This window comes from Rattus norvegicus, chromosome 9, assembly GCF_036323735.1.
Source record: "Rattus norvegicus strain BN/NHsdMcwi chromosome 9, GRCr8, whole genome shotgun sequence".
NCBI lineage: Eukaryota > Metazoa > Chordata > Mammalia > Rodentia > Muridae > Rattus > Rattus norvegicus.
In genome coordinates this window covers 52,716,311-52,739,790 of record NC_086027.1, presented here as the reverse complement: position 1 = coordinate 52,739,790, position 23,480 = coordinate 52,716,311, and the positions used below count along the sequence as shown (strand labels likewise).

Genomic DNA, 23,480 nt, shown 5'->3' with positions numbered 1-23,480 from the left:
TTCTAAACTTTGCCTCCCTATTCCCTCCCAAGGGTATTCTTGTTCCCCTTTTAAAGAAGGAGTGAAGCATTCACATTTTGGTCATCCCTCTTGAGTTTCATGTGTTCTGTGCATCTAGGGCAATTCAAGCATTTGGACTAATAGCCACTTATCAATGAGTGCATACCATGTGTGTATACCGTTATGTTTTTAAAATATAATATATGAATATTGAACTCGAGCTGGAAGAGGTTAGTCTGGTCTCAAAATGGAGGTAAAACTGCCACCGGGTTACCCCAGCCTGACTCAGGCCATCGGTGTCACCGCCGCTGGAAGGGGAGAAGGGGGCGGGAAGGGGGGCTGATCCAAAGGAACCAGAGCAGTTGAGGAAGCTGTTTATTGGTGGTCTGAGCTTTGAAACCGCAGATGATAGCTTAAGAGAACATTTTAAGAAACGGGGCACACTTACAGACTGTGTGGTAATGAGAGATCCTCAAACAAAATGTTCCAGAGGCTTTGGTTTTGTGACCTACTCTTGTGTGGAAGAGGTCGATGCTGCAATGTGTGCTTGGCTACACAAGGTGGATGGACGTGTGGTGGAACCAAAGAAAGCTGTTTCTAGAGAGGATTCTGTAAAGCTGGGTGCCCATTTAATGGTGAAGAAAACTTTTGTTGGTGGTATTAAAGAGGATACAGAAGAGTATAATCTGAAAGACTACTTTGAAAAGTATGGCAAGATCGAAACATAGAAGGTATGGAAAACAGGCAGAGTGGGAGAGAGAGGATTTGCTTTTGCAATTTTTGGTGATCATGACAACAGTTGATAAAATTGTTGTTCAGAAACACCACACTATTAATGGGCACAATTGTGAAGTGAAAAAGGCCCTTTCTAAACTAGAGATGCACTCTGCTGGATCACAGAGAGGTCGTGGAGGTGGATATGGCAACTTTATGGGATGTGGAGGAAACTTTGGTGGAAAAGGAGGCTATGGTGGTGGAGGTGGTGGCAGCAGAGGCAGTTTTGGAGGTGGTGATGGTGGATATAATGGAGTTGGAGGTGATGGTGGCAACTATGGTGGTGGTCCTGGTTACAGTAGTAGAGGAGGTTACGGAGGTGGTGGGCCAGGATATGGAAACCAAGGTGGTGGATCTGGTGGTGGAGGAGGAGGAGGATATGATGGTTACACTGAAGGAGGAAATTTTGGTGGAGGTAACTATGGTGGTGGTGGGAACTATAATGACTTTGGAAGTTATAGTGGACAGCAACAATCTAATTATGGACCCATGAAAGGGGCAGTTTTGGTGGAAGAAGCTCAGGCAGTTCCTATGGTGCTGGCTATGGATCTGGAGGTGGAAGTGGTGGACATGGTGACAGAAGGTTTTAAAGTAAAACAGAAACAAACAGCTACATTTCTTAGCAGGAGAGAGAGCAAGGAGTTGTCAGGAAAGCTGCAGGTTATTTTGAGACAGTCCTCCTAAATGCATTAGTGGAACTGTAAAAATCTGCCACAGAAGGAACGATGGTCCATAGTCAGAAAAGTCACTGCAGCTTAAACAGGAAGCCCTTCTTGTTCAGGACTGTCACAGCCACAGTTTGCAAAAAGTGCAGCTATCGATTAATGCAATGTAGTTCAATTAGATGCACATTCCTGAGGTCTTTTACCTGTTGTAGCTTTGTCTTTTTCTTTTCATTACATCCGGTATATTGCTCTGTAAATTGTGGTAGTGGTTCAAGGAATAAAAGATTAAAGAATTTTTAACTTTTCAATTTTTGTGTTAGTTACAGTTTTTCTACATTTTAGTACAGAAACTTTAACAAAATGCAGTTTTGAAGGTGTTTCCCTGTGAGCTAACAAGTAAAGAAGATCATTGCTAATCACTATTTTGTATGAATGTTGCTAAAGTTAACTGTAAAGAACACCTAAGGACTTGCAGTTTAAGGGTAATCTGTTCTTCCTACTTCTAAAACCAAGACGAACGGGCGCTGAGATGTGGAGAGAATAGATACTTGTAGGTTTGCGATGTGTGTTTTAGATAATTAGGATTGAGTAATAAAAAATAACATTTGTGAATTTAATAGCACTAAGATTACCTTCAAATGAAACACACACACACACACACACACACACACACACACACATACATATATAAAATTTATGGCTTTCTTTGTTTTGTTACAATAAAACCTTCATGAAATTACTTGCGCATTAAAAATGAATTTGGGGTCGCATAAACCATCCCACCATCTTATAGTAAAGACTAACTAGACTTATTCCTGTTTATGACTAAATCTTTTTCTCAGAAATTGGGTTATGCCCCGCCTATAATTTTAACTACAAATGGTTCTGTACTGGCTGTTCTAGAAAATAGCTACCATGCCTTTGTTTCAAAAAGTTCCTTATACCCATCTTGCAACCCTACCTTTGCTTCAAAAGGTTGTTATGGTTACCTATTGTTCCAACTACCTTGTTATAACCACTATGCAACCGTGTCTTTGTTTCAAGAGGTCATTGTGAATAACTTGTTACGCTTGCATTCTACTCCTGTAACGCTGCCTATTTTGCCTAGGAAATCCCCCATTTGGAAACACCCTCCCCCTGAGTTATAAAACCCTTGTCTTCCCCGTGTCTAATGATGATATCTTAAACCCTGCCTTAGCGGGAGGCTCTTGCTTTAATTAATTGCTTGATTTAATTAATTTGCCCATGATGATTTGGGTCAGTGGTCTTTCTCCTCCAATCTTCGGGATTAACAGTGACCAAACTCCGTGTTCTTAGCTATGGGCACTCATATTTGGCTACAGAATAAATTCTCTCTTAATTGTCTTGAGGTAAGAGCTGCATTTTTACCTTTGTATTTTGTCAAAATAACTGAACTGAGGAAATCAATATACAAGGGGAAAAGATTACAACCATGTGTAGTGGCACATGGTTTTAATTCCAGCACATGTGACGCAGAAGCAAGCAGATACCTGTGAGTTCTGAGCTAACCTGGTCAACATAGTGAATTGTAGGACACCCAAGGCTATATACAGAGATACCCTTTCTCAAACAAATCAAGAAAAGAAGAAAAGGGAGGAGGAAAGATTATTGACAGTCTGTGGTTGGTTAGCGCCATTGCTTTTGGGCTTGAGTTGAGGCAAAACATTACACAGGGAGCAAGCAGTGAAACATATCTGCCCACTCGTGTCAACCAGGAAGCACAGAGAGAAAAAGAAAGGGGCTGGGTCTAATATATGCTTCAAGAGCATGCCTCCAACAGTCTAATTTCCTACCACTAAGCCCAAACTCCTAAAGATTCTATCCTCCTTCCAACAGCTACAGGCCATAACCAATCATTTAACATGTGGTCTTTGGGAGACATTTAAAATCCACACTACAGCTGCTCACTTCTTGGTCCCCCAAATTTGCTTCCATGTCTCAAAGTAACATGCATTTAATCCATCTCTTAGTGTTCCTAAAGCCTTAAAAATTCCTGCACCGCTAAAAGGTTCAAGTCCAAACTCTGTGAACTCAAGGAAAACTTGGGCCTAGGTAAAAATGAAACAAAATAAAACAAAGAAAGAAACAAAGAAAACATTATAGACTCTCATATACAATGGTGAGAAGAGGCTAAACTCTCTCATTCTGAAGAATAGAGGTTTAGAAATAATGCTTTGATGATAGAACATAAAATCCTGTAGTGCTGTGTCCAGCAGTCAGAGCACATGGCAGTGTGAGGTGGGCTCTAAAACCTTAGGAAGCTTGGACAGCCCTAACCTTCTGCTGGCCGTAGATCAAATGGTTCTCTCCCAAGCTCTGTTCGTTCACTGCCTTTGGCTCCCTCTGTAGTTATTACATAGTACTGGCTTTTTACTGGGGTCTCCGTTGCAGTAAAAGCTTTCTCTTCACCCTGTCAGAACTAACTACTGTATACTTACTGACCTCCAGACTTGCTCCTTCAAAATCTCAGTGGAAGCCTCTATGGCCCTACAACTTTTATACTCTATGTGATTGGAAACTAGCATTATGTGGATAATCTGCCACCAGCTCTAAGTAGTCAATCCTGCTCAGAACAGCTTCAGAGTTTCTGGGTAGCTGAATGCCAACAAAAATCTTGTTGAAAATCTCCCTAGGTTGCCATTTGTGAACTGGGTGTCCCCATCTCTTCTTTCTTCTCAAATCAGTCTTTGAAATGAATTTACGTTTCTACATTTCCCAGTCCTCTATCTCCTAAGATGCCCTCAAAAGAATCTGTCCCATTGTTCTGAAACAAAGTGCCTTTGTTTGTGGTTTGTTTTCCTGTGTTTTGTTGCTTCAGAGTCTTGCTATGTAGCACTGAGTGGACTAAAACTAGCTATGCACTCCAGGATGAGCTCAAATTCATGGCAATCCTCCTACCTAAGCCTCACAAATGCTGGGATCACAGACATGCACCACTATGTCAAGAATGGCTGCCTTCTTTTTAATAATGTTAATCCCCATATAGTCTTTGGGCAAAACTTTAAAGCACGCTCTATGGATTTGGATGTTTCTGCTCTGCTGTTTGCTCTTGATTCTCAATGTAAATCTAGCTAGAACCACCCTACAAATCCCATGCCACTGACTGAATCACACACTACCAGGTGCAGCAAATTCTTTCACCAGATAATGCAGTCCATCACCTTAATAGTCCATGCCCATAAAGCTTCAGAGTACTGACAAAGTGTATGCATGGTCTTTGCACATACAGGGACTCTTACTCTGTTCTGAACAGAGTTATCATTTCCATTGGACTCTTCATCAGAACAGCTTTTATTGTCATATTCTTATCAACAACCTTCTGGCTGCTTGAGTTCTTACAAGAATGGCCAAAGTCTACTTGCAACATGCTTTCTCTAACCCATCATATCAACTTTTCCAAACTGCTCCCACAAACTAGTTCCAAGAGCTTCTGGGCTTGATCATCTACGATAGTCACATCAACTTCTATACCGTTGGACTGTGTCAGCCCCTTATGACATGGTGCAGTAGCTGCGAAAATCCATTATAAGAAAAGTTTATTTTGACTCATGGTTCTGTCCATGATTGCGAGGGCAGAACATCATGAAGGGAGCAGAGAAAAATACCACAGAAGTGCCAGAAGAAAAAGAGTTGGGCAAGGGGCGACAATACTTCTTTACAAGGTCATATTGACCACATTGACCCTTACGATGACAGTAATTCTTTCCCCTAAGCCACACTACTACATGTTCTATGATCTCCCAATAGAACCACACCTGACAACCATGTCTTTAACTATGGTCTTGGAAAAGCATTTAGATTTAAATTATCACATGGTATAATATGGATGAACCTTGAGGGCCTTATTATGCTAAGTGAGTCCAGCCAACACCAAAGAACAAATACTGGAATTCCATATATAGGTGGTACTGCGCTTACTTAACTTCGTCACGGTTATGGGGACAAAGCTGTCAGGTGACCTGCCACCCCATCACACCTAAGTCCACAGAATAACTAGTACCCAGGGTACCAGTTTTTTGTTTGTTTTTGTTCTTTGTTGTTGTTGTTGTTGCTCCACAGCACTGCACAGCATTCTTCTGGTCCATCTCACCACCTCAGTCTCCTGGGCTGAATAGATTATGGTTAAGGGAAGGCAGACCATGTTAGTCCATATAAGCAAAATCTATAATGGAAGAGAGGTAACACTTAAAAACCTAGTCCATCTCGCTAGTGACAGATAATCCCCCATAACTAGGTCTGGTGCAAAGATGAGAAACATACCTGTACTACCATGCTGACTGGTATTATGTCAACTTGACACAGGCTAGAACAACAGAGAGGAAAGAGCACCATAGGAGAAAATGCCTCCATAAGATCAGGCCTGTAGGGAATTTTCTTAATTAATGATTGATGGGATAGGTGTTGGTATTCTGTCTAAGCTCCACCCCCACAGCTACCTGTTGCCTAGCAACAGCCAGCTGTGCCTGAGTATATAAGGGGCTGCTTACCCCCTCCTCTTCCTCTTCCTCCTCTCTTACCCCATCTTATTCTTTGTTCTTCTCTGCTCTTGCCCCCTTCCCATCCCCTCCCCCCTCCACCTGCCCATGGCCAGCCTTTCCTCTCCTCTCCTCTTCCTCTCTCATTAAACCTCTCCTCGTGGAACCATGGTGGTTTGGTGTGTTCTGTTTGAGCACGGGCTAAGATTCAGAACCCTAACAATAGGGCCTAGCCCACTTAGGGTGGTGCCACCCTTAGGCCAATGGTCCTGGGCTCTATAAGAACACAAGATGAGCAAACCAGGAGGAGCAAGCCAATAAGCCCCTCAATGGCCTTCTTTTTCAACTCCTGCTCCCAGGTTCCGGTGCTGCTTGAGTTTCTGTCCTACTTCTTTCAAAGATAAACTGTGATAAGGACATATGAGTGAAATAAATCCTTTTCTTCCCAAGCTGCTTTTGGTCATGGTGATTCATCACAGCAATAGTAACCCTAACCATGCAACTTCCCCATATTTATTGATATACAGGACCCCGGGGTGCAATAAAGCACTGTAACGAGTTCAGCTAACAGGTGTCTTGCTCTCTCCTTTCCTCTTTGCTGAACCTTGAGTCATATTTGCTGAAGGGGCATTTCTTTAGGTTTTAGCTAAGGAGCAACAGGGGAAGGGGTTAGGTGTAGGAGCCAGTGTTATGTTCCTCATAGAGAAAAAGAAGACACATTCATAGGTGAGAAAGACTACTGTCTGAGTGTGGAGACCATGGTCATTGCCTCACAGACTCTCCCCTTCATCCTACAAAAGCCCCTCATGTTCTGAAACCCATGTCCCAACAATCTCTGTTTCATTTTCTTCTAAAAGTTTATACATCACATTGTGACGTATCATGTGATCGATCACATGTTAATCATTTGTCCAAGATAGAAGATTTAAGTCAAGATTCACTTTGTTTAAAATATTCTATTTTGCCTTTCTAGATTCATTTTAGCATAATCTTATCTTCTTTCACAAGACCATCTTGATAATATGGTAGAAACTACTTTAAAACACTTATAATATTGAGTCTTGATGGCTTTGCTATATTGATTATTCATATCTATGAAAACAGTGTCTCCACTGATTTGTGTGTTTTCCTTGATTTCTCTCACTGGTGTTCTGTAGTTTGCTGAAGTATTTTATATCAGTTTTAAAATATTACAACTAGTATTTTAGTGTTTAACATGACAGCAAATGGTTTTACATTTTTATTTTAGTTTCTAAGTGTTTGTTATCTTTCTTCATTAATCTTGTATCTGGAAGCTCTTCTTTTTTTATGTTGGAGAAAATCAATACTAGGGCATATATGTGGAGGTCATGGTGATGTCTCCAAGAGTCAGTTCTCTTCTTCCACCAAGTGAGTCCAACTCAAGTCATCAGACTTGTCAGCAAATGCTACCTCATCAGCACTAATCTTGTCTCACGTCATTTCCTATCTTTAGGAAAGTTTTATTGAGATATTTACAACATTTTGATACAGGTATGCCACCTACAAGGATTCTTTTTATTCTTTTTTGTGGTTATTGAACTTTGCATTTCATTTTCTTGTCTTAGTACAGAGGTAAGAACTTCTTGTATTACATGCCTTAGTGGAGGTTGGACATACTTCCTTATTTCTGATCTTAGAGGCTCTTAGTTAGGGTTTCTATTGCAGTGATAAAACACCATGACCAAAGCAACTTGGGGAGGAGTGGGTTTCTCTGCCTTGCATTTCCACATCACAGTTCATTATCAAAGGAAGTCAGGTAGGAATTCAAAGTAGGTAGGAGTCTGGAGACAGAAACTGATACAGAGGCCGTGGAGGAGTGCGGGTGACTGGCTTGTTCCTTGTGGCTTGCTCAGTTTGACTTCTTGTAGGTCCCTGAACTACCAGCCCAAGGGCAGCTCTGCCTACTGTGAGCTGGGTCCTTCCACATCAATCATCAACCAAAAGAATGCACCACGGGCTTCCCACAGGCCAATCTGGCAGTATTTTCTCAGTTGAAGTTTCCTCTTCCCAAATGACTCTAGTTTGTGTCACGTTGACATAAAACTAAAGAGCTTGGGTCAAGGGGTGATCATTTAGTCTTTCAACATGAAATGTGTTTTTTATTTCTAAGCCTCTCTGGATATCTGGACTGGTTGGGAACAGTCATGCTATACTCCTTATTTTCTAATCATTTTAAATATAAAATGATATTGAGGGTTGTGTCAGACATTTTCTTCTTCATCAAGTGACATGAGTCCTTTCTATCTATTAATATGGTGGTATATGTACATGTAATAAATTGAACCAGCCTTGCAAACCTGGAATAAACCTCATTCAGTCAGTCATGATGTGTGATTTCATATATAGCTGAATTCAGTAGTTGACATGTTTTAATGGTATTTAGCTTTCCTTGTTTATTTCTCTTGACTGTTTTTTGTATCAAGGAAATAATGACTCCGTTACAAAAATAACAATGTTCTTTCCTGTAGTTTCTGGAAGTCACTGAGTGAACTGGTGTCAATCTTCCTTTAAAATTTCAGCAGTGTTCTTCAATGACACCATCTTGACTTGGTACTTCTTTCTTGATAGACTTAAATTAGGAATCAATTATAAGAATCACAGAGCTATTTGAAGTATTTGTATTATTTTGGTTCTAGTTACTCTCTGTTGCTGTGCTGAAACACCACCCCCAAAACAACCTGGGGAGAAAAGGATTTATTTGGCTTACAGGTTACAGTCCATTACTGGAGGATGTTAGGGAGAAACAGAGACAGGGATCGTGGAGGAAAGCTGCTTGCTGGCACAATTTTCATGGCTTGCCCAGTTTGCTTTCTTATAAAACCAGAGCCATCTATCCATAGGTGGCAGTGCCCATCGTAGAATGGACCCTCTCACGTCAATCATTAAGAAACATCTACAGGACAACTTGATGATTGGAATGTCTCAATTGAGGTTTCTTCTTCCCAGGTGGCTGTAGTTTGTTTTGTTATGGAGCCTGCTTAGGTCCAGCATAACTCAAACACTAGGTCCCTGCAGATGATTTAAAATCTATTGTAATCAAGCCACTACTGATCAATCAGGGACATACAACACACTCAGGAAATAAACTGTGACCCTGAGCCAGAATATTTAAGTTTGCAAACCACGAACATCTGTGCCAAGTTACTGTTATATGTTTTTAACCTATCAGGATTTAGGGATAAGGACTTTGCTTATGTGGTTTATCTATGTGAAGTGATACAGAATGTAGATTTGTACGGTCCAACCAGTCAAATCCATTTGCTCTTTCGTAGTTAGGAGCAGTCATTGTGGTTTGGGGAGCAAAAGATGAAAAATGGGTACAGCCATTATGTTCTGAAATAGAAGATAACAGAACAGAAGCTGTTCAGCTATTGGGAGGTCCCCAGATCTCCTAGGGCCTGGGACCTTGAACTTAGGTTCCCCCTATGATTATAGTCTGAAAACAAGATGGTGGTACTTTGGACAAGTTGTTCCCAACAGTTTAAGTTGACAAAAACTAATCAGCACAGGGGAGTTGTGGTAGATTGTATATTTCTTTTTTCTTTTTGTTTTTTTTCTTCTTTTCTTTTCATTCATGAACGTGTCTGCTTCATCTAGGTTTCATTTTTCTTGACTAGTTAGCCCCTGACATTCTCTTGTTATTCACTTGGCATTTGCAGAAGCCGTAGTATGTTGTTTTGCTATGAGACTAGCATTTTCAACCCTTCCTTGTCTATCTTGTGGTTGACCAGTCAGTTTCTTTTTATTGTTTTGTTTGAAAATTTATTTCATTGTCTTTCTCATTTTTTTTCCTGCTTCCAAATTCAAACAATTAAAGCAAGTCTGGGGGAGGAATTGGAGAGATGATTCAGCAGATGATGTCCCTAGTTTCTGTCTCCCAACAGCTGTGTTACTGGTGGGTTCCCACACCTACTCTTGTTTTCCCCTGGGTCCTGGGGATATGTGCTTCAATCCTTGTGCAGCAATTGTTTTATTCACTGACTCATCTGCCCAGCATCCGAAATCCACACATTTTTAATTGTATCTTTATTGTTTTCTTCTTCCTCCTTCCTTTGGCTGTTCTTTAGGTTTTGTTTGTCTTTAGTTTCTTGTGGTAAAGATTTAGAATGTTGACTTGAGAGGTGTCTGTGTGCAAATTTCCCTTTCAGAACTGACTTGGTTCTGTTCCATAAATTTTGATGTGCTATATTTTCATTTCGATTCATCTTAATTTATTTCTATTCCCATTGAGATACCCTCTTTAATGCAGGAGTTATTTAGAAGTGTGAGGTTTGGCCTATAGGGTTTTGAATATTTTATTATGAACTTTTCAATTTGACTCCTTTTTTAATCAAAGAAATACATTTACATTTTCTGTTCTTTTAAGTTTGCTGAGGTTAGTTTATGGCATAGGCACAACATATCTCTACTCGTGTTCCCTGGGTGCTTGAACAGGATGTGTGTTCTGCTGTTGGTAGAGTAGTTTATAAATATTGACAGGGCGCTGTTACTCTGACCTGCATTCTTATATGTTTTTCCTCTAGTTATTTACTTTGTTGCTAAGAGATAGTTTTGAAGTCTCCAACTATGGTGGCTACGAAGATGTCTTTTTTAGGAGTTCTTGTGGAGGACCTGAGTAGGCAAGTCCCACCTTAGGCAGCTCATGCATGCCTATCACTCAAGGTCTAGAAGATCCAGTGGTCTCTTCTGGACTCCATGAGTATCTGCACTTAGGTGTAAAACTCAAACACAGACACACATATAGATATATAAGTTTTAAAAAAGTTTTTGTTCAGGTCTACTTTTTTTTTATTATTGTACACTCAATTTTTGGCATGTGCACATGCTTCTTGGTGTAATGTCCATCTCTGTATCTGTTTATTTTGTTTGACCTGAGCTACTTTCATTTGATACTAGCAATTGTACTAATTTCTCCTTTTATATTCAATATTAGCATGGTACAATTTTTGTATCATTTTACTTTATATAAGTATATTTGGAGTAGAATTCCTATAGACATCATATACTTAAATGATGTTTTAAAATCCATTCTGTCAACTATCTTTTATTTGCAATATTTAGGTCATTTACATTTAATGGTATTGGGACTGGAGTCTACCATATCAGCCTTTCTTCTGCTTTCTTTCTCTTTATTTCTTTGTTTTTCTTTTTTTTTTCGATGACACATGCCTTCCTACCTTTTTATTGAAAATAGACTTTTCCCTCATGTATCTTTTTTTTTTGAAACTTAAGAATCTTACCATTTATTTGGATTTTTCACATTCCCCAACATATGCAAAATGTGTTAGGTATACACAGCTAGAACATCTAGCCCCAAGGTGCCATTAAATTAATGAGAGCATAAAATTATAATGAATATATGCAATGTACTTGTCTTCATTAAATTAATTGTCTCAGTTTGCATAAAGCCACTAACTCCCAGTCACCTGTACACAGGCCACTGTTACCTCAGCTCATTCCCCATGCCCCTCTACTAATGTTCTAGAGGCCCTGGCTGCTCCAGAGCTCAGAGTCAGGTGAATATTTCAAAGGAGACAAATAGGTGGCTTTATCTGAAACTTCCTGTTCCAGCAATAAGTGAGGGATATTTTCTCCTCATGGCAGGCAAAGAAACCAATTTATCATCTAGGTCCTTCTGTAAGTGAGCGAAGGGTGGTGGAGCAAGCTCAGCTATTCTTTCCAAGAGCTCAGAGACTGAGTGAACTTACCCCTCCTGATCTCCAACTTTCAAAACATTTCTGAGAATTCTTGATACCCTCAGAGGCTGGGTAAGCCTCGGTGCAGTGGACTATGCCAGCTTCTTCTTTATTTCCAGTACTGATATGCACAGGCTAACCTATTATGAGCCCATTTCTTATATTTGAAAGTTGGTTCTTTGGATGTCTGCTATACTCTGTGCTAAGATTACATATAAACCAAAGTATGGGGGATCCCAGAAGTTGCTCAAATGTGGACATTTTGGTGATATTATCCTATGATATAATGTGTCTTTCAAAACACTGATTTTTCTTATGTTGTTTCTTGGGTTAGATGGGTGAAAATTATTCCAAATTTTTCTTTTAAAACATTTATTTTTATGCATTTGGGTGTTTTGTTTTCAGAAACAAGACCAGTTGGGGTGGTGAGATGGCTCAGCAGGTCAAAGCACCCAAAGCATCTAGAACCACAAGCCTGGCATCATGGAGCCCATGTAAAAGCAGAGAACCTATATTGAATAGATACCGGAAGAATGGGCATCCTTGTCTTGTCCATGATTTTAGTGGGATTGCTTCAAGTATCTCTCAATTTAATTTGATATTGGCTGTTGGTTTGCAGTAAATTGCCTTTTTAAAAAAAAAATTTTATCAGATATATTTCTTTACTTACATTTCAAATGTTATTCCCTTTCCTGGTTTCCTGTCCATAAGCCCCCATCCCAACCCCTCCATCTCCCCCACACATGTATTCCCCCCATGCATCCCCCTTACTGCCCCACCCCATATTCCCCTGCACTGGGGTTCCTTTTTTTTTTTCCGGGAGCTGAGGACCGAACCCAGGGCTTCGCGCTTGCTAGGCAAGTGCTCTACCACTGAGCTAAATCCCCAACCCCTTGCACTGGGGTTCCAAACTTGGCAGGACCAAGGGCTTCCCCTTCCACTGGTGCCCCAACAAGGCTACTCCTCACTACATATACAGTTGGAGCCCTGGGTCAGTCCATGTATAGTCTTTTGGTAGTGGTTTAGTCCCTGGAGGCTCTGGTTGGTTGGCATTGTTGTTTTTATGGGGTTGCAAGCTCCTTCAACTCTTTCAATACTTCCTCTAATTCCCCCCAAGGGGGTCCTGTTCTCAGTTCGGTGGTTTGCTTCTAGCATTGACCTCTGTATTTGACATGCTCTGGATGTGTCTCTCAGGAGAGATCTATATCCGGTCCCTTTCAGCATGCATTTTTTAGCTTCATCAATCTTATCTAGTTTTGGTGGCTGTATATATATATGGGCCACATGTGGGTCAGGCTCTGAATGGCCATTCCTTGAGTAGCTGCTCTAAACTTTGCTTCCATATTCCCTCCTATGGATATTATTTTCCCCACTTTTTTTTTCAGTTACTATTGTACTATTGTGTTCAACCAAATCACCATGTTACAAAAATAGCAAGCTGCCATAATAAAAAATAAGGCTCCTCTATCCAGCACCAGATAGCATCATTTTACTTCCAAGCCTAGAAATTGCACACTTGTATATAAACCAACCGAAGATGAGGATTGAGAGTTCATCTTGGTGGATTTTTCCTTTGATGAATATGAAGTGTCCTTCCTTATCTTTTTTGATGACTTTTAATTGAAAATTGATTTTATTTGATATTAGAATGGCTACTCCAGCTTGCTTCTTCTGACCATTTGCTTGGAAAGTTGTTTTCCAGCCTTTCACTCTGAGGTAGTGTCTGTCTTTGTCTCTGAGGTGTGTTTCCTGTAGGCAGCAGAATACAGGGTCCTCATTGCGTATCCAGTTTGTTAATCTATGTCTTTTTATTGGGGAGTTGAGGCCATTGATGTTGAGAGATATTAAGGAATAGTGATTATTGCTTCCTGTTATATTCATATTTGGATGTGAGGTTATGTTTGTGTGCTTTTCTTCTCTTTGTTTTGTTGCCAAGACGATTAGTTTCTTGCTTCTTCTAGGGTATAGCTTGCCTCCTTATGTTGGGCTTTACCCTTTATTATCCTTTGTAGTGCTGGATTTGTAGACAGATATTGTGTAAATTTGGTTTTGTCATGGAATATCTTGGTTTCTCCATCTATGTTAATTGAGAGTTTTGCAGTATACAGTAACCTGGGCTGGCATTTGTGTTCTCTTAGGGTCTGTATGACATCTGTCCAGGATCTTCTGGCCTTCATAGTTTCTGGCGAAAAGTCTGGTGTGATTCTGATAGGTCTGCCTTTATATGTTACTTGACCTTTTTCCCTTACTGCTTTTAATATTCTTTCTTTATTTTGTGCGTTTGGTGTTTTGCCTATTATGTGACGGGAGGTGTTTCTTTTCTGGTCCAATCTATTTGGAGTTCTGTAGGCTTCTTGTATGCCTATGGATATCTCTTTTTTTAGGTTAGGGAAGTTTTCTTCTATGATTTTGTTGAAGATATTTACTGGTCCTTTGAGCTGGGAGTCTTCACTCTCTTCTATACCTATTATCCTTAGGTTTGATCTTCTCATTGAGTCCTGGATTTCCTGTATGTTTTGGACCAGTAGCTTTTTCTGCTTTACATTATCTTTGACAGTTGAGTCAATGATTTCTATGGAATCTTCTGCTCCCGAGATTCTCTCTTCCATCTCTTGTATTCTGTTGGTGAAGCTTGTATCTACAGCTCCTTGTCTTTTCTTTTGATTTTCTATGTCCAGGGTTGTTTCCATGTGTTCTTTCTTGATTGCTTCTATTTCCATTTTTAATTCCTTCAACTGTTTGATTGTGTTTTCCTGGAATTCTTTCAGGGATTTTTGCGATTCCTCTCTGTAGGCTTCTACTTGTTCTCTAAGGGAGTTCTTTATGTCTTTCTTCAAGTCCTCCAGCATCATGATCAAATATGATTTTGAAACTAGATCTTGCTTTTCTGGTGTGTTTGGATATTCCGTGTTTGCTTTGGTGGGAGAATTGGGCTCCGATGATGCCATGTAGTCTTGGTTTCTGTTGCTTGGGTTCCTGCGCTTGCCTCTCGACATCAGATTATCTCTAGTGTTACTTTGTTCTGCTATTTCTGACAGTGGCTAGACCGTCCTATAGGCCTGTGTGTCAGGAGTGCTGTAGACCTGTTTTCCTGTTTTCTTTCAGCCAGTTATGGGGACAGAGTGTTCTGCTTTCGGGCGTGTAGTTTTTCCTCTGTACAGGTCTTCAGCTGTTCCTGTGGGCCTGTGTCTTGAGTTCACCAGGCAGGTTTCTTGCAGGGGAAAAGTTGGTCCTACCTGTGGTTCCAAGGCTCAAGTTTGCTCGTGGGGTACTGCCTAAGTCCGCTCCGCTGTGGCAGCAACCGGGAAGATCTGCGCCGCTCTTTCCGGGAGCCTCCATGCACCAGGGTTCCAGATGGCGTTTGGTGTTTTCCTCTGGCGTCTGGATGTGCACAGAGTGCAGTCTCTTCTGGTTTCCCAGGCGTGTCCGCCTCTCTGAAGGTTTAGCTCTCCCTCCCACGGGATTTGGGTGCAGAGAACTGTTTATCCGGTCTGTTTCCTTCAGGTTCCGGCGGTGTCTCAGGCGCAGGGGTCCTGCCGCTCCCGGGCCCTCCCCTACGGGAACCCAGAGGCCTTATACAGTTGCCTCTTGGGCCAGGGATGTGGGCAGGGGTGGGCAGTGTTGGTGGTCTCCTCTGCTCTGCAGCCTCAGGAGTGCCCACCTGATCAGGCGGTGAGGTCTCTCTCCCACGGGGTTTCTTCTTTGTTTTTCTTAATTCCTATGCATTCATTTTTCTTTTTGTGTGATGCTTTGTGCCAGCTGCCAGGAGAAACTTGACCATCAGAGTCTGCCACCCACCAACCACCCATACTGGTCTTACAACATGTCACCCCTTTCCTGTGAATGAAGCACTGTTTAGTGGCACCATAGTGGGTTCTATGGTGGCACTGTATCTATATCCTCTGCACTGGCAGAGACCACAGTGTTATTTGCTCTTTGCTCCCTTTTATGAAGAGGAAGCCTTCAGTTGGGATTGGTATTTGGATCTTCTTGTTCAATGTGCTGCAGACCTCTGCAACCTATGTTTATGGCATCTGAATAAGTCTCCCAAGGCTTCAGAGGCTGAAATTTAATCCCTATTGTGTTATTAGGAGGGTGATGCTCCATTTAATCATGGTGCTTACAGGAAAGGCCTGAGGTAATGAGGATTAGCATGAGGTCAACAGGGTGGAGCCTCAAGATTCAATCCTTGCAGCTTCATAAAAAGAGAGGCGGGAAATAGAAATATAGATTTACCCCCTGTAATACCCTAGAGTGTTTTCGGGAAGTAGGCCATCACTTATATAGGTCCTTGAGCTTTTATGAGAACTAGGAATTCTTTTAATCTCTGGCTTTAAGAAATATTTTTGCTCTATAAAGATGCTTTCCCTTGCTCCTTTGGTCTATGGTAGGGCCTCTTAGTGACACATTCCTAGATTTTTGGGTAGAGCAGTCACCATAGATATTGAAACCCAAACACAGAGGAAGGGTGAGCAGGTTAGCACATGAACTGATGAGTGCTGTCTGAAGTGGGGAAAGACCCTGTCCTGCTGTTCACTGATACTCTATGGAGCAAGGCTCATGATCTCAGTCTGGTTTTGTTCTTTTCATTCATGAGTACTGGGCTCTGGGTGGATCTGTGGAATACGGGCAATGGAAGCACAGGAACAAAACTCTTGGCTTTCTTGGACTATGATCATCAATAAAATAAGGCAAAAGAGAGCTGTAATCTAATGTACCGTATTACTGTAATTAGAGCTTCATGTGTTCAGCTCTCTCCCGCCTTCCCTCTGAAATAATGAAACAGCTTAATATAAATAGTCATGACTTTTCGCCTCCATCATGTGGTGCGCAGTGATTGGGAAATTAGGCCGACAGTGCACACTTAATGGATTCAGAGCTCAGAATGTAAAAGAAAGGACACAGCACAGGAAGTCAGTCTGGCCAAGCTGAGAGGCCCCATTCCACCAAAGAGGACACCAAGACCCAGACAGGGCAAGTGACTTGTAGATGCCACGCACACAAAGCCAGCACCTAGGCCCCTCTTTCTTGCTCTGTGTTCCTTTCAACCCTCCCATGTTGCCTCTGGAAAACTTCCTATGACGGAATATTCTAGAAAGCTCTGTGCATGTTGAGTTGGCTGGTCTACAAAATCGGTTAAGTAGAGAACACAGGATCTTTGAACCCAAGCTGATGTTGGGCCTTTCTATACAAGTCATAGCACTCCAATGTCATCTGCAAAAGGCTTGAATTATTTTCACCACTGAGGATTAGACTCTGAGGCTCACAGGAAGTGTGATAGTGCTCTGTCACTGAGCTACATCCTTAGCCCTAGAAACACTTTTCATCACAGCCATTCCATGCCAGTGATATCTAGAGGAGAACAGTTGGCATTACAAAATGTTTTCTGTTCATTAAGCTATTTGTGTACCTACAAATAAAAAAAGCCAACTTCAAGTCTGATACCTCTCATTTCTATAGTGATACTGAAAGCATCAGATAAAGAACTTACTAATGCTTACGTTTGTGGTTCTGTATAGCATGGATGATGGTCATCGGAATGAAGGTCCACAGGGCTCCCCGAGGAGAGGAGCCAGTATCCTCACCGCATAACAAGACTCCACCCATAATGTGTAGTCCAGATCGAGGTATGCTACTTTCAACCTAACCTGCTGAACTTAAACAAAAGTCTGCCAAAGTCATGTAGCTGCCCTTCCTCTTTCCTTCACTCCAGCTCCTCTGCCCCCTCCTCCTCCTCTTCCCACTCACTCTGGACAACAACTGTCAGTAAAACACATTTCCTGTTCACTGTGAAGACCCATCCAAATCTGACCAAGGCACGCGTGGCAGAACCTACTTCTGCCAGTCTGCAAAGATTGATGAGGCCTAGCTCTCAACAGGTGGTCACTAGGCAAGACATAGCAGGTCAAAGAGAAATGGAGATACCGGTCCCATAAGGAAGAGCACTCCTCCATGCCCTTGGCTTCCCCAGCCCAATTTTCCTCTCCTTATCTGGGATGCAGTCAGAACTTAACTCTAAGCTTCCAGCAACGGAAGGTGAAGGATACGAACTTCAGGCATGGAGCTAAGACCAGTCCACGACAGGTGAAGACTCCCTCCAGGGGCCGGGCGCTTCAGAGGGCATCCAGAGCCAAGCTTAACATGAATATCTAGCCTGCCATCCGATGGTGTAAAGTTCCCTTTGTCTTCCCAGAGTCATGAAGAACCCAAATCACAGGGGAATTAAGCATGGAGATGGCTGAGATAGGAAACAATCTCCATTTTGCAGATGAAGAAAGATGAAGCTATCTCAGTCTGAGTCAACCAGCCCTTTCCACTCATAAACATATTTCTCTAGCATGCTGGCACTCTTTCCCTCCCCCACCCCAGTCACCTGCTCTGGATGTCTCCTTTAGGGAGAATCGTCACCTATTTTGAATAGAAATGATTTGCCATTTCCTAGACAAATCCGAGCACCAGGCTCTTTGAGCACTAGTGTGTTATTACTGAGATCTCACAGACGTCCACAGAGCAGAGACGCAATTCTGCAAGTCTGCGCTGGCAATTAACATGAAAGTAAAAAAGATGCTCCCAGAAACACTACCATTTCAAAAATCACTTTTCTTTATAATTTGCATCTCAGTTTTTTTTTTTTTTTTTTTTTTTTTTGGAGGGGAGGGAGTAAAAGGGTAAGTGGACACAGAGGAACGAAAGATAATTGCAAACAAACGTTTTTATCTCTTTGGCTCCTCGCATTATGTCAGACATATCACAAATGCTTATAAAAGAACAGGATGAATTTATTAGAAATGAATGCAGCAGCTATTGTCCCCCTGCAGATTGTTCTAAAGACTCAGTTTTACAGGTATCTGATAAACCGCACCCAGAGACCGTGCACTCGTTCTCTGCTTAAAAGTCACCTTTATATGTTTGATGTTCCTGATGCGAGAGTACCTTGTGAACACGGCTGAGTGCCGGCTCAGTCATAGCTCACACTGGCGTTGCAAACATGCAACTCAGGCTTGAGTAGGAGGCCCCCAAGCTTCTGTCAGGATCAACAGAAAGTGTGAGGATTGGCGAAGAGAGCGAGCACTGACTTTCTCAGAGGTAATGGGTACATTATGTGCTATTTGCTGGCAAAGTGCCCACTCTGATCCTATTTCTGCTCTTTTGATGATTCTTCAAATAAGCAAGCAGGAAAGATTCGCAGGCTGACAGCCCTGAGATAAGATGTACGTTTTACTAAAACCTTCATCACCGAGTTCTCGTGTGAAGAGGAAGCTGGACTTGTCAGTGTGCCTGAGCTGGTTTTGGCTCTGTGGTCTTCTGTTAGCCCTTTTTCTGTTGATATGACAAAATGCCTGATGCTTCCACAATAAAAGAAATGCTCAAATAACTCATGGTCAGGAGATTATGATTGACTCTGGTGAGGAACTCAGGACCAATGGCATTACAAGGAGGGAGGGAGAGAGGGAGGGAGAGTGAGCAAAAGAGAGAGACACAGAGAGATGGAAAGAGACAGAAAGAGATGGAGAGAGAGAGAGAGAGAGAGAGAGAGAGAGAGAGTTCACCAACCCATGGCAAGACTCACAGGTAGAGGGCAGGGATGGGCCACATGAGACCTGTAGTACAAACCACATGTAAATCATAATGAATCTCAACATGCTTCTTGTCCATCTGCTGTTGCAGCAACAGCAAAAATCTACCGAACAGAATGTGGACAAGCAGAACATACCTGCAACAGCACTGCCAACAGTGACCAGATAAACAAGCTTGCCTGGAATCACTGTCAGCATCAGCAGATGTCGGCAGAGGCAGGTCCCAGTGAGCCCCTGGCTGGCTCTGGAACCAGAAAGCAACTCACTCAGGAGTTACTCTTAACCTCAGACCACTTCTCTTCACCCCACACTTAGGAACATTAAGCTTGAGTTTCCCCTGAGCTGAGCATTCATGTGCCACGCCACCTTTGCGTTTCCTGCCGTAGCTAGCCGAATCTTACCTGTGACACTGATCATATCTCCCCTGGTATCTAATGGAAGTTATTTCTGTGTGAGTCTTCATATTGCCATGATTCACAGGTTTGACATGTCTGACATGCTGGTGATGAGCTTCTTACGCACGCTACTGATGCGGGAGTATTAAGCCAAAGACCACCAAGTTGCTTACTGCAGACAGGGGTTGTTCGTTTCCTCAGAAACGGGCCTGCCAGTATCTTGTACATACACAGAGTGTCTGGGGTGCTCCTCAGTAGAGAAGAAGTACAGTCAGGAGAGAGCTAAGGGCCACCACAAGCAAAAATTCACCACCTAACCACATTTAACATGAGTTCCTATAGCAAGTCGCAGTTTCAACACATCCATGGCCAGTAGACAGCATGGTCCCAACAAAAGGCGAAGCAGCAAGTGATACAGTCATTTTCCACGAGGAGCCCGGGACAAGAGGGAATTCCCACAAGAACACTGCAGGCACAGTGCTTGGTGTCTCTACAACTTCCCATCTTCACTGAGCTCTGCTCTGGAGGAAGGGTATTATATTTTTTTTTTTTTTGATTCTTTTTTTCGGAGCTGGGGACCGAACCCAGGGCCTTGCGCTTCCTAGGTAAGCGCTCTACCACTGAGCTAAATCCCCAGCCCCGGGTATTATATTTTTAAAGAAAATATGTTTTCCCTTACTTAGGCATAACCCTCACACCATCTTTCTATTTGTTCTTTGCCTGAATATCCATCCATTAGCTGATCCACCCATCTGCCTGTCTGTCCCCTGGGCCATCCATCCATTTATCCATCCACCTATCTATTTGTCTGTCCTGCATGCCTATATCCAAATCCTTTCATTCATCCACTTCTGACAGTCTATACATCTACCCACCCCACTCTGTGCATGTGTCTGACTGTCTTTCTTTAGGTCCATGGGAACTTGTACACACACACACACACACACACACACACACACACACACACACACACACATCGTCATCATCATCATTATCATCATCATCATCATCATCACCACCACCACCAACCACCCATCCACTCACTCACCCATCCATCTTGCCTACCCTCATAATCCATCCATCCACTCAGTATCTGATTGCCTTTTCCACATCCAAGGTCCTGGGCCTTCCTGACAGACTTCATCCTCACAAGCAGCTTACGTTTTTTTGAGCAGAAATAGCAGTAAGAACGATGCCTTGGCAAGTCTTTCCCCAGTTACTATGCATTTCCCCTGATCCCAGCAAAACAAAGAAAATATGCTCTACTTTTTTCTGACAGCTGAGATAAGAAACTTGGGAAACGGAAGACAAAAGGATAAGAAAACAAACCCCAGACACCTCTAAGAGCCCTTCCCTTGGTAAGTCTCTCAGAACCATAGTGACCGCGCTTACGGGACTGGAGCACTTGAGACACAAAGGACGCACACTTCCAGCTGTGCCACACAAACAAGTTCAGATACTTAGAAATCCGTCCCCAGTACAGTTTCAAACTTTTGGGATCTGCTCATTTAAGCAACTGGCATTTTCTCTCAGGTTGCAGTTCAGAGCCAAGATCCATGAATCCGAACGATCATGCTCTGTTTGGGATTTTCAGTCCTCAGTTTCAGGCAGAAGGCAGTGAACCAGTGGCAGTGGTGAGGGTACTTTAGGATAGCGAGTCCCCATAAAGGAAGGCATCAGTTAGTCACCAAAATCAGCAGACAGAACATGAAATCAATTGTTAAGACATATACCAAAGAGAAGGAAAGAACTCAAGCATGCCAAGGAAAGTGAAATGTTTGAAATTTTCAAACAGAAATGAGGCTTTAACAGTTCTTTCCTCCCTGAGCAGTTTCTCGGATTTCCTTAGGGCGCTGCTGCTCTTGCACTGGCATCTCCAAGGGCTGCTGCTTCCCTGGAAGGCTGTGACTCATCACTTGTACCCAGTAGTTCCAGAGCTGTGTCTCCTACCTGCCCGTCCCTCTAGTGACAGAGCCCAGCCAGAAGAGAATATGTTCAATCCTTTTGCATTGCAGAGGGCTTGGTAGTACACATCACTTCCAACTGCACTACATGCTAAGTGGCAGTCAAAGCTACATGCACACAGAAAGGGATGTCAATGCCAGATATGATGGCTTTTGCCTGGAGTCCCAGTATTTGTGAGACTGTGGCAAGAGGCTTGCTTGGTCTGAGTTCAAGGCCAGCCAAGATTACAAGTGAGACACTGTCTCAAACATGGGATGGGTACGGTGGTGCATGCCTTTGATTTTAGCACTTAGAAGCTGAGGCGGTGGATCTCTGAGTTCCAGGTTTATGAGGTCTATTTATATAGTGAGTTTCAGGATAGCCAATGGTACTACATAGTAACACTCTGTATCCAAAATAAAGGGGGGGGCTGGGGGCTGAATTGGGGAAGGGAAGCTGGGTAGTCATACAGCACAGAGGAGTAGAATTCTGCCCAAGTACCCTCCTTGTGTTTATGAAGAACCAGGAGTGCTATAGACAATGAAACGACAAGGAATTGTATCTAGTAAGTAAATGATCACTGCAGGATCTACTAACTGGTCATTGTAGGATCTAGTAACTAAGTCACTGTTCACTGCAGGATCTAGTAAGTAAGTAACTGATCATTGCAGGCACACAGCCCTCCTTGCAGGTGTGTAACTGTTGTTGTCATTGGTACATTGACAAAGAAACTTAATCATTTCCCAAGACCTCAGAAGCTCAAGAGTCACCAGGTTGTCTTAATCCCCCACCCCCACCCCCCACCCCCCCTCCAGCTTTCTTCCTGCTGTGCAGGCGTTCCCATTGTTCCCAGACCTTGGAGCAGTGCTGAAAGCCTCCAAGGGTGGACCTTTGAACACCTAATAGTCCCAGAATCCCAAAATACCAACTGTCTGCCACTGACTTCAGTCCTCTGCCTCTCTGCTCTTCCAGCTAATGACTTCAGGTGCACCCTCCTCATGGAACACGCCTTCCGTTCCCTCCTGTGTGTGATAGCTAATCAATGCTCACTTCTCTGTTTCCGACTGAAAAGTTCATAGCTTCCTGGAGTCTTCCCATTTCCCTCTGCAAACAAAACTAGATTAGAGCCTGCCTCCCTCCCAGTCCTACATCCTCAATCTGGTGGATGTTGCCCACATTACCCCTCCAAGCAAGGCCCATGTCTATACACCACTGGTTCCAGGGCCCAGGGCTGTGGTAGGTCGAGTAGACTTAACAGAGTAAGTTTTTGTTTAGAAATTATTCTTTAAAGAATTGTTTTTCCTGTGTTGGTCAAAGTCAAGTATTGGTTGCCTGAGAAGGGGCACGAAGCAAGATTACATAGGCAAAGACGCACACGTGATATGAGGGATTGCACAGTCTATGTATGTGAATACTTCCAAAGGTGAGAAGACAGAGCTGTAGCTCGGTGATAAGAGTGTGTGTTTGGTGTACATGAGATCTTGGGATCAATTCCCAGTACCCCAAACTCCAAAATAAAACAAACGAGTTATTTTTAATTTGTAGCAGAAACAGCTAAAGTACAACCAAAGGCAAAGTTAAGCAAATAGAGAATTCTTTCCCAAAGATTCAGAATTTAAAACACAGGTAGTTCTTTAGTTTCTGCTCTGAAATGTAACTGTGTGTGACTGGCTATGCCTTACATAAATTTGGGACTTGAAACATTTTTTAAGAAAAGAAATTGTTTCCAAAGTTTTCCCTACAAAATTACTAATTTTTGGAGATTTGCATGAAACCCCATTTCATGAATTGGGGAAGACATGAGTCTACAAAGGGAACTACACTTCAGCATCTGAGATATTTCAGACTATGGTAATGACAAGCACTGCTTAGTGAGGTCTTCTTTATCATTGTTATTATGTTGTATTTAAGA

General features: G+C 42.4%; 1 protein-coding gene and 1 pseudogene across 1 annotated transcript in view; one reads left to right on the top strand and one right to left on the bottom strand.

The window, feature by feature from the left end:
- The window catches only part of Gpr45 (G protein-coupled receptor 45), an 88,002-nt gene that overhangs the window by 62,036 nt on the left and 2,486 nt on the right, over positions 1-23,480 (bottom strand). The gene's annotated exons all lie outside the window — the stretch shown is intronic.
- On the top strand, positions 248-1,364 carry Hnrnpa1-ps34 (heterogeneous nuclear ribonucleoprotein A1, pseudogene 34; annotated as a pseudogene).